Genomic DNA, 8,616 nt, shown 5'->3' with positions numbered 1-8,616 from the left:
ACACTGCACATTTAGAGAGAGAGAGGTAGAGCGGAGAGAGGCAGAGAGGCAGAGCGGGAGAGAGAGGTAGAGAGAGAGAGGTAGAGGTAGAGAGGTAGAGAGGAAGAGAGAGAGGAAGAGGTAGAGAGAGAGAGGTAGAGCGAGAGAGGTGAAGAGAGGTAGAGCGAGAGAGAGAGAGGTAGAGAGAGAGGTAGAAAGGTAGAGGTAGAGCGAGAGAGGTAGAGAAGTAGAGGTAGAGAGAGAGAGGTAGAGGTAGAGAGGTAGAGAGGAAGAGAGAGAGGAAGAGGTAGAGAGAGAGAGGTAGAGCGAGAGAGGTAGAGAGGTAGAGCGAGAGAGAGAGAGAGGTAGAGAGAGAGAGGTAGAGCGAGAGAGGTAGAGAGAGTGCAGAGAGATGCTATATGCTACATATACATATGCTACATACATGGCATATTACATACATTATTACACGCATAAGATACATGCCATATCTACACCCAAGATGCAGACATGTGCAAGTCTACATATTACTCAAGAGCATGCTACATATATATGCGTTATCTACATGCTATTCCAGACATGCTACATAAGCGCAGATAAGTAAGAGAGGCAGAGCAGAGAGGCAGAGAGGCAGGTGAGAGGAGAGAGTTGTAGAGGAGAGAGGCAGAGAAGTAGAGAAGCAGAGAGAGAGAGAGAGGCAGAGAGGTGAGATGGAGGAGAGAGAGGTAGAGAGAGAGAGAGGTAGAGAGAGAGAGAGGTAGAGAGAGAGAGAGAGGGGCAGAGAGGCAGAGAGAGGCAGAGAGAGGAGAGAGAGAGAGAGGCAGAGAAGCAGCATATATATATATACATGCGCCACATATATATACATATTATATATATATATATATATATATATATATATATATATTAAATATTTTTTAATATTTACATATTACATATATTACATATTTTTGACATGTTCTTACATATCTTTACTACATACATGCATACATACATGATTTCAGCACATATATGATGCTAAGCATTTACACATAGGTACGCAGAGGAGAGTGCCAGCGAGATGAGGCAGAGCGAGGGCGAGAGGTAGAGAGAGAGAGGCATGAGAGCTAGAGAGAGGCAGAGAGAGGCGAGAGGCAGAGAGAGAGAGGCAGAGAGAGGGCGAGGTAGAGAGAGCGAGAGAGCAGAGAGAGAGAGCAGAGAGCAGAGAGTTAGCGAGAGAGAGGTAGAGAAGCAGAGAGAGAGAGAGAGAGAGAGAGGCAGAGGCAGGAGAGGCAGAGGCAGAGGAGGCAGAGGCAGAGAGGCAGATGCAGAGAGGTGCAGAGGCAGGAGAGGCAGAGGCAGAGTGCAGAGGCAGAGGCAGAGAGAGGGGTAGAGAGAGGCAGAGAGTGCAGAGAGAGGTAGAGAGAGAGGCAGAGAGAGAGAGGAGAGCGTAGAGAGAGGTAGAGAGAGGGCAGAGAGAGAGAGGTAGAGAGAGAGAGGTAGAGAGCAGAGGTAGAGGTAGAGGTAGAGAGAGAGGCAGAGAGAGAGGTAGAGAGAGAGATGGCAAGAGATGAGAGAGGTAGAGAGGTAGAGCTGAGAGAGAGAGAGGTAGAGAGAGAGAGGCAGAGCGAGAGAGGCAGAGAGAGGTAGAGAGAGAGGCAGAGAGAGAGGCAGAGAGAGAGGGGCAGAGAGATATAGAGCAGAGAGGAGGTAGACGAGAGACGTAGAGATAAGGCAGAGAGGCAGAGCCAGAGCATTTAAGATATGTTGTTATTGTTATACGTTATTTCTGCTAGAGAGTAGAGGCAGAGAGAGGCAGAGTGCATGCGGCAGTAGTGCAGAGAGGCCAGAGCCAGAGGAGTGCAGAGTAGTGCAGACGACGTAGAGAGGCGAGTTAGAGAGATGCAGGCATGCTAGATAGGCATGAGTATGATGCCAGAGAGAGGTAGAGAGGTAGTAGAGAGAGAGAGAGGCAGAGAGAGATGCGCAGAGAGAGAGATGAGAGGTAGAGAGAGAGAGAGAGAGGCTGCAGAGAGGTAGAGAGAGGTAGGAGACGGGTTCTGAGACAGCATGCGAGAGCAGAGAGGTACGAGATAGCAGAGAGAGCAGAGAGTAGATGCGATGATGAGAGAGAGAGTAGAGAGTTACACATTAATATTATTATTACATACTACACACATATATATATACATATTATTATTACATATATTATTATTATTATTATTATTATTTACATACACATGCCACATTGTCGTTATCATTGCACATAAAATACATATTACATACATACATACACATTGCTACATACTTACACATGCCATTACATTATTTTTACATACCGGCGACACATGGCATGCTATTGCCACGTATACACATGCGCATATTATTACATACATACATATATACGCATACATGCGCATATGCATACATGTCATACACATACATACATACACATCAGATGCACATATTTTTACATGCTACAGAGAGGAGAGTGTTAGAGAGATCGCAGATGCGCAGAGAGTTGAGATGAGAGATGCTGTTGATGTCTAGGAGAGAGAGAAAAGGAGACAGTGAGAGAGAGGAGGAGAGAGAAGTGCAGAGAGAGAGAGAGAGAGATCTTCAGAGGTTGAGAGAGCAGAGGAGAGAGGAGAGAGAGAGGAGAGAGGTAGAGAGAGAGGACAGATGAGAGGTAGAGAGAGACAGAACAGAGAGAGAGGCAGAGAGAGAGAGGTAAGAGAGATATAGGGAGAGGTAGAGAGAGAGATAGAGAGGTCAGTCAGTACTACAGAGGACATGATGAGAGAGGCTTCAACAGTAACAGAGAGGTCAGTCAGTACCAGAGGACATGATGAGGTAGATATGGTAGGTAGAGAGTAAGAGAGAGGTCAGTCAGTAGACAGAGGACATGATGATTATGGCTTTCTCAGACAGTAACAGAGAGGTCAGAGACAGAGGACAGATGATATAGAGGTAAACAGAGAGGTCAGTACCACAGAGGACATGATGATATATATGGCAACAGTAACAGAGAGTCAGAGGCAGAGAAGCAGAGATGATATATAGATCAACAGTAAAGAGAGGTAGAGGAGGTAGACATGATAGATGGGTCAGAGGTAGAGAGGTAGAGTTAGACAGAGGACATGATGATAGAGAGGCTTCAAGAGTAACAGAGAGGTCAGTCAGAGAGATGATGAATATAGAGCTTCAACAGTAACAGAGAGGTCAGTCAGAGAGTTAGAGGACATGATGATACAGGAAAGAGTAACAGAGAGGTCATCAGTACTCACAGAAGACATGATGATAGAGTTCAAGAGACAGAGAGGTAGAGAAGATAGAGAGATGAGAGGTATGGCTTCAGAGGTAGAGAGAGAGAGGCAGAGAGGTCACAGAGACAGGTAGAGGAGGAGAGTAACAGAGAGGAGACTTACAGAGAGATGATGGTAGAGAAGCAGACAGAGAGGAGATGTCAGAGAGGCAGAGAGGCAGAGAGATATATATGGCTTCAACAGTAACAGAGAGGTCAGTACCACAGAGGACAGATGATATATGGCTTCAACAGTAACAGAGAGGTCAGTACCACAGAGGACATGATGATATGGGATCACACAACAGTAACAGTCAGAGAGGTCAATCAGTACTCAGAGGACATGATATAGAGAGCTTCAGAGTGAGTAGAGAGAGAGGAGAGAGAGAGAGGTAGAGAGAGAGGCAGAGAGAGATAGAGAGAGGCAGAGAAGCAGTGAACAGAGAGGTCAGGAGGTAGAGAGAGAGAGAGGTAGAGAGATAGACAGGTAGAGAGACGGCAGGAGGAAAGACTCAGTTCTAGAGAGAGAGAGGTAGAGAGGTAGAGAGGAGGCAGAGGTAGAGAGGAGAGAGGTAGAGAGGCAGAGAGCCAGAGAGCCAGAGGTAGAGAGGCAGAGCAGAGAGGCAGAGAGGCAGAGAGGTAGAGAGGTAGAGAGCAGAGAGGCAGAGAGGTAGAGGTAGAGAGGTAGAGGAAGCAGAGAGATAGAGAGGCAGAGACAGAGAGACAGAGAGGTAGAGAGGCAGAGAGCCAGAGAGGCAGAGGTAGAGAGAGGCAGAGAGAGAGGGAGAGAGCCAGAGAGCAGAGGCAGAGGGAGAGGTAGAGAGGCAGCTTAGAGACAGAGAGGCAGAGAGAGGCAGAGAGAGGTAGAGAGAGAGGCCAGAGAGAGAGCAGAGAGCAGAGAGCCAGGAGAGGTAGAGAGTTAGAGAGTAGAGAGAGGCAGAGAGTAGAGAGCCAGAGAGCCAGAGAGCCAGAGAGCCAGAGAGCCAGAGATAGAGAGCCAGAGAGCCAGAGAGGCAGAGAGGACAGAGGCAGAGAGGTAGAGGTAGAGAGGTACATGAGAGCAGAGAGGTAGAGAGCCAGAGAGGTAGAGATTTACATGAGGAGAGGTAGAGAGCCAGAGAGCCAGAGAGATAGAGGCAGAGGCACATATAGGCAGAGAGGAGAGTGCAGAGAGGCAGAGATAGAGAGGCAGAGAGGCAGAGAGGTAGAGAAAGAGAGGCAGAGAGGCAGAGAGCCAGAGAGCCAGAGAGCCAGAGAGCCAGAGAGGTAGAGAGAGAGCCAGAGAGAGGTAGAGATGAAGAGGAGAGAGGTAGAGAGCAGAGGTAGAGAGGCAGAGAGAGAGAGAGCCAGAGGAGCCAGAGAGAGAGAGCCAGAGAGGTAGAGAGGCAGAGAGGTAGAGGAGAGCCAGAGAGCCAGAGAGCCAGAGAGCCAGAGAGGTAGAGGTAGAGAGGCAGAGAGGAAGAGCCAGAGAGAGGAAGAGAGCCAGAGAGAGCAGAGAGCCAGAGAGCCAGAGAGGCAGAGAGGCAGAGAGGCAGAGAGGTAGAGAGGCAGAGAGCCAGAGAGTAGAGGTGCCAGAGAGGTAGAGAGCCAGAGAGCCAGAGAGCCAGAGAGCCAGAGAGCCAGAGAGGCAGAGAGGCAGAGAGGCAGAGAGACAGAGAGACAGAGAGGTAGAGAGGTAGAGAGCCAGAGAGCCACAGAGAGCCAGAGATGAGAGCCAGAGAGGTAGATATACATAGAGGTAGAGAGCATATATAGAGCCAGGAGGATATATGATATATACAGAGATTATTATTAGAGCCAGAGAGGCAGAGAGGCAGAGAGGCAGAGAGGCAGATTGGGAGACGAGACATAGAGAGGCAGAGAGAGCCAGAGATGCCAAGCAGAGCCAGAGAGGCAGAGAGCAAGAGAGGCAGAGAGGTAGAGAGGCAGAGAGGTAGAGAGGCAGAGAGCCAGAGAGCCAGAGAGCCAGAGAGGCAGAGAGGCAGAGGTAGGAGACAGAGAGCCAGAGAGAGGTAGAGAGCCATGAGAGGCAGAGAGGCAGAGAGCCAGAGAGCCAGAGAGGAGATAGAGAGAGAGAGAGATGCAGAGAGCCAGAGAGCCAGAGAGCCAGAGAGCCAGAGAGCCAGAGAGCCAGAGAGGCAGAGAGGCAGAGATAAGAGAGGCAGATGCAGAGAGGCAGAGAGCCAGAGAGGCAGAGGAGGAGAGCCAGAGAGCCAGAGAGGCATATTTTAGGAGGAGCCAGAGGAGCCAGGAGAGCCAGGAGAGGCAGAGAGAGGAGGAGAGGCAGAGAGGCAGAGAGGCAGAGAGGTAGAGGCAGAGAGGCAGAGAGGCAGAGGCAGAGGCAGAGAGGCAGAGAGGCAGAGATCCAGGAGATCCAGATCCAGAGAGTAGGCAGAGGTAGAGAGGTAGAGAGGCAGAGAGGCAGAGAGGCAGAGAGGCAGAGAGGCAGAGAGGCAGAGAGGCATAAAGAGGCAGAGAGGCAGAGAGGCAGAGAGAGGGAGGAGAGAGCAGAGAGGCAGAGATCCAGAGAGCCAGAGAGGCAGAGGCAGAGAGGCAGAGAGGTATAGAGACAGAGAGACAGAGAGGCAGAGAGAGCAGGAGAGAGTGAGGTAGACATGGAATAAGCTGATCATATGACTAGAGAGGAGAGAGACCCAGTAGTGTAGAGTAGGTATGATGTGGAGAGTTAGAGAGAGAGAGAGGTAGAGAAGTAGAGATAAAGATGTAGAGAGTGTAGAGTTAGAGAGGTAGAGTGTGTGAGTGTGAGGTGAGAGGCAGAGAGAGGTAAAGAGAGAGGTAGATGAGAGAGAGGTAAGAGAGGTAGAGAGAGGTAGAGGTAGGGGAGGTAGAGAATAGAGAGTTTAGAAAGGCTTAGAGGTAGAGAGAGAGGTAGAGAACCCCAGAGGTAGAGAGAGAGAGAGGTAGAGAGAGAGAGAGAAAGAGAGACGAGAGGAAGAAGAGAGGGAGGGGAAGCAGGAGGAAAAGGAGTCTGGCAGAGAGAGAAAGGGAGGAGGAAAAGAGTCTGTTTAGAAGGAGGAGAGGGAGTCGTTTTAGCAGAATGAAAGGAGGAGGAAAAGGAGTCAGTTTAGAAGGAGAAAGGAGGAGGAAAAGGTAGAGGTAGAGAGGCAGAAAGGAAGAGAGTGAAGAATAGAGACAGAGGTAGAAGGAGGAAAAGGCAGGAGGAAGAGAGTCATTTAGGAAGGAGGAAAGGTGAGGAGGGGAAAAGGAGAGAGGTAGAAGGAGGAAGAGGCAGAGAGAGAAAGGAGAGGTAGAGAAGGAAAGGGAGGAGGAGGAAGAGTCTGTTAGAGAGAGAGAGGAGGAAAATGAGAGTTTAGAAGGAGGAAAGGGAGGAGGAAAAGGAGTCAGTTTAGAAGGACTAAAAGGAGGAGGAAAAAGGAGACAGTTTAGAAGGAGGAGAAGGAGGAGGAAAAGAGGTAGTTTAGAGAGAGAGAGAGAGGTAGAGAGTAGAGAGAGGAGTCAGTTTAGAAGGAGGAAAGGAGAGAGGAAAAGGAGTCAGTTTAGCAGAGAGAGACAGAGAGGCAGAGAGAGAGACAGTTTAGCAGAGAGCAGAGAGAGAGGAGATAGAGAAAGCTTAACAGAATGAGAGGCAGAGTTAGAGGAGAAGAGAGAGGAGGGAAGTTAGAGAGAGAGTTTAGAGAATGAGAGAGAGGAAAAGGAGACAGTTTAGCTGAATGAAAGGAGGGAGGGAAAGGAGACAGTTTAGAAGCAGAGAGGAGAAAGAGAGAGGGAAAGGAGTCAGTTTAGAAGGAGAGAGAGGGAGAGTTTAGAGAAGAGAAGAGAGGAGAGAAGAGAGGAGAGAGAGAGAGAGAGAGAGGAGAAAAGGAGACAGTTTAGCAGAATGAGAGGGAGAGAGAGGCAGAGAGAGCAGAGAGAGAGGCAGAGGAAGGAGAGAGGAGAGGAAAGAGGAGAGAGTTTAGGCTTAGAACAGAACAGAGAGGAGAGGTAGAGAGGACAGAGAGGCAGAGGCTTCAACAGTAACAGAGAGGTCAGTCAGTAGGTAGAGAGATAGGTAGAGATGAGATAAACAGTAGAGGAGAGATCTAGAGAGGAAAGACCCTTGTTCCTGGTAGAGAGAGAGGTAGAGCAGGAGAGAGAGGCAGAGAGGTAGAGAGGTAGAGAGGTAGAGGAGAGAGGTAGAGAGAGAGAGAGGTAGAGAGAGGGAGAGGTAGAAAGAGAGGGTAGATAGGTAGAGGTAGGCGAGAGAGGCAGAGGTAGAGAGGTAGAGTTAGAGAGGCAGAGATATGCGTACATGCTATACATGCTACATGGCATATATTATATATATACAAACAGGCATAGATGCAGAGAGATATTAGATATATAAGAGGCATATATATATATATATATTATGCAGATTATTGCATATTGCAAAGGCAGAGATATAGAGCAGAGAGGCAGAGAGGCAGAGAGAGAGGCAGAGCAAAGAGAGGCAGCTCAGCGGTCAGAGAGAGCTCGTTAGAGAGAGGCAGAGTCAGAGAGGTAGAGAGGTAGAGAATACTTCAGAGCCATGAGAGGCAGAGAGAAAGAGATGTAGAGGTAGAGAGAGAGAGGAGACGGGCTAGAGAGATAGCCTTGAGAATGCAGAGGTAGAGGTAGAGGAGAGAGGCAGAGAGAGCAGAGGTAGAGCCACGAGCTTCAGAGAGGCACATGTGGCAGAGTGCCGTCAGAGCGAGAGGAGGCAGGGCAGAGAGGCAGACTGAGAGAGGTAGAGGTAGAGCGAGAGGCCATAGAGAGGTAGAGACGGGTAGAGATAGAGAGAGAGATAAGAAGAGAGAGAAAAGAGAGAGAGAGAGAGGAGAGCGAGAGATGCAGAGAGAGATAAGCAGAGAGAGAGATAAGAGGTTGATAGAGAGGTAAAGAGCGATATGAGAGAGAGATAAGAGAGAGAGGCAGAGAGAGAGAGGCAGAGAGAGAGGCAGAGGTAGAGAGAGAGAGGTAGAGAGCAGAGCAGAGAGAGAGGCAGAGAAGCAGAGAGGTAGAGAGAGAGGCAGAGAGGCAGAGGCAGAGGCAGAGAGGCAGAGAGAGCAGAGAGGCAGAGAGAGAGGAGAGAGAGAGAGAGGCAGAGAGGTAGAGAGAGGCAGAGAGGCAGAGAGAGAGAGAGAGAGAGGTAGAGAGAGAGGTAGAGAGAGAGAGAGAGAGAGAGTAGAGAGAGAGAGGCAGAGAGAGAGCAGAGAGAGAGAGGTAGAGTAGAGAGAGGCAGAGCAGTATGCAGATATGTATACATGCATATATAGTATACATGCTACATATATACATGCACATATATATATATACATGCTATACATATATACATATATACTACATACATGCATACATATTACATACATATATAT

This window comes from Oncorhynchus keta, chromosome 31 (genome assembly GCF_023373465.1).
Source record: "Oncorhynchus keta strain PuntledgeMale-10-30-2019 chromosome 31, Oket_V2, whole genome shotgun sequence".
NCBI classification, from domain to species: Eukaryota; Metazoa; Chordata; class Actinopteri; order Salmoniformes; family Salmonidae; genus Oncorhynchus; species Oncorhynchus keta.
Note: the sequence above shows the minus strand (reverse complement) of the source record.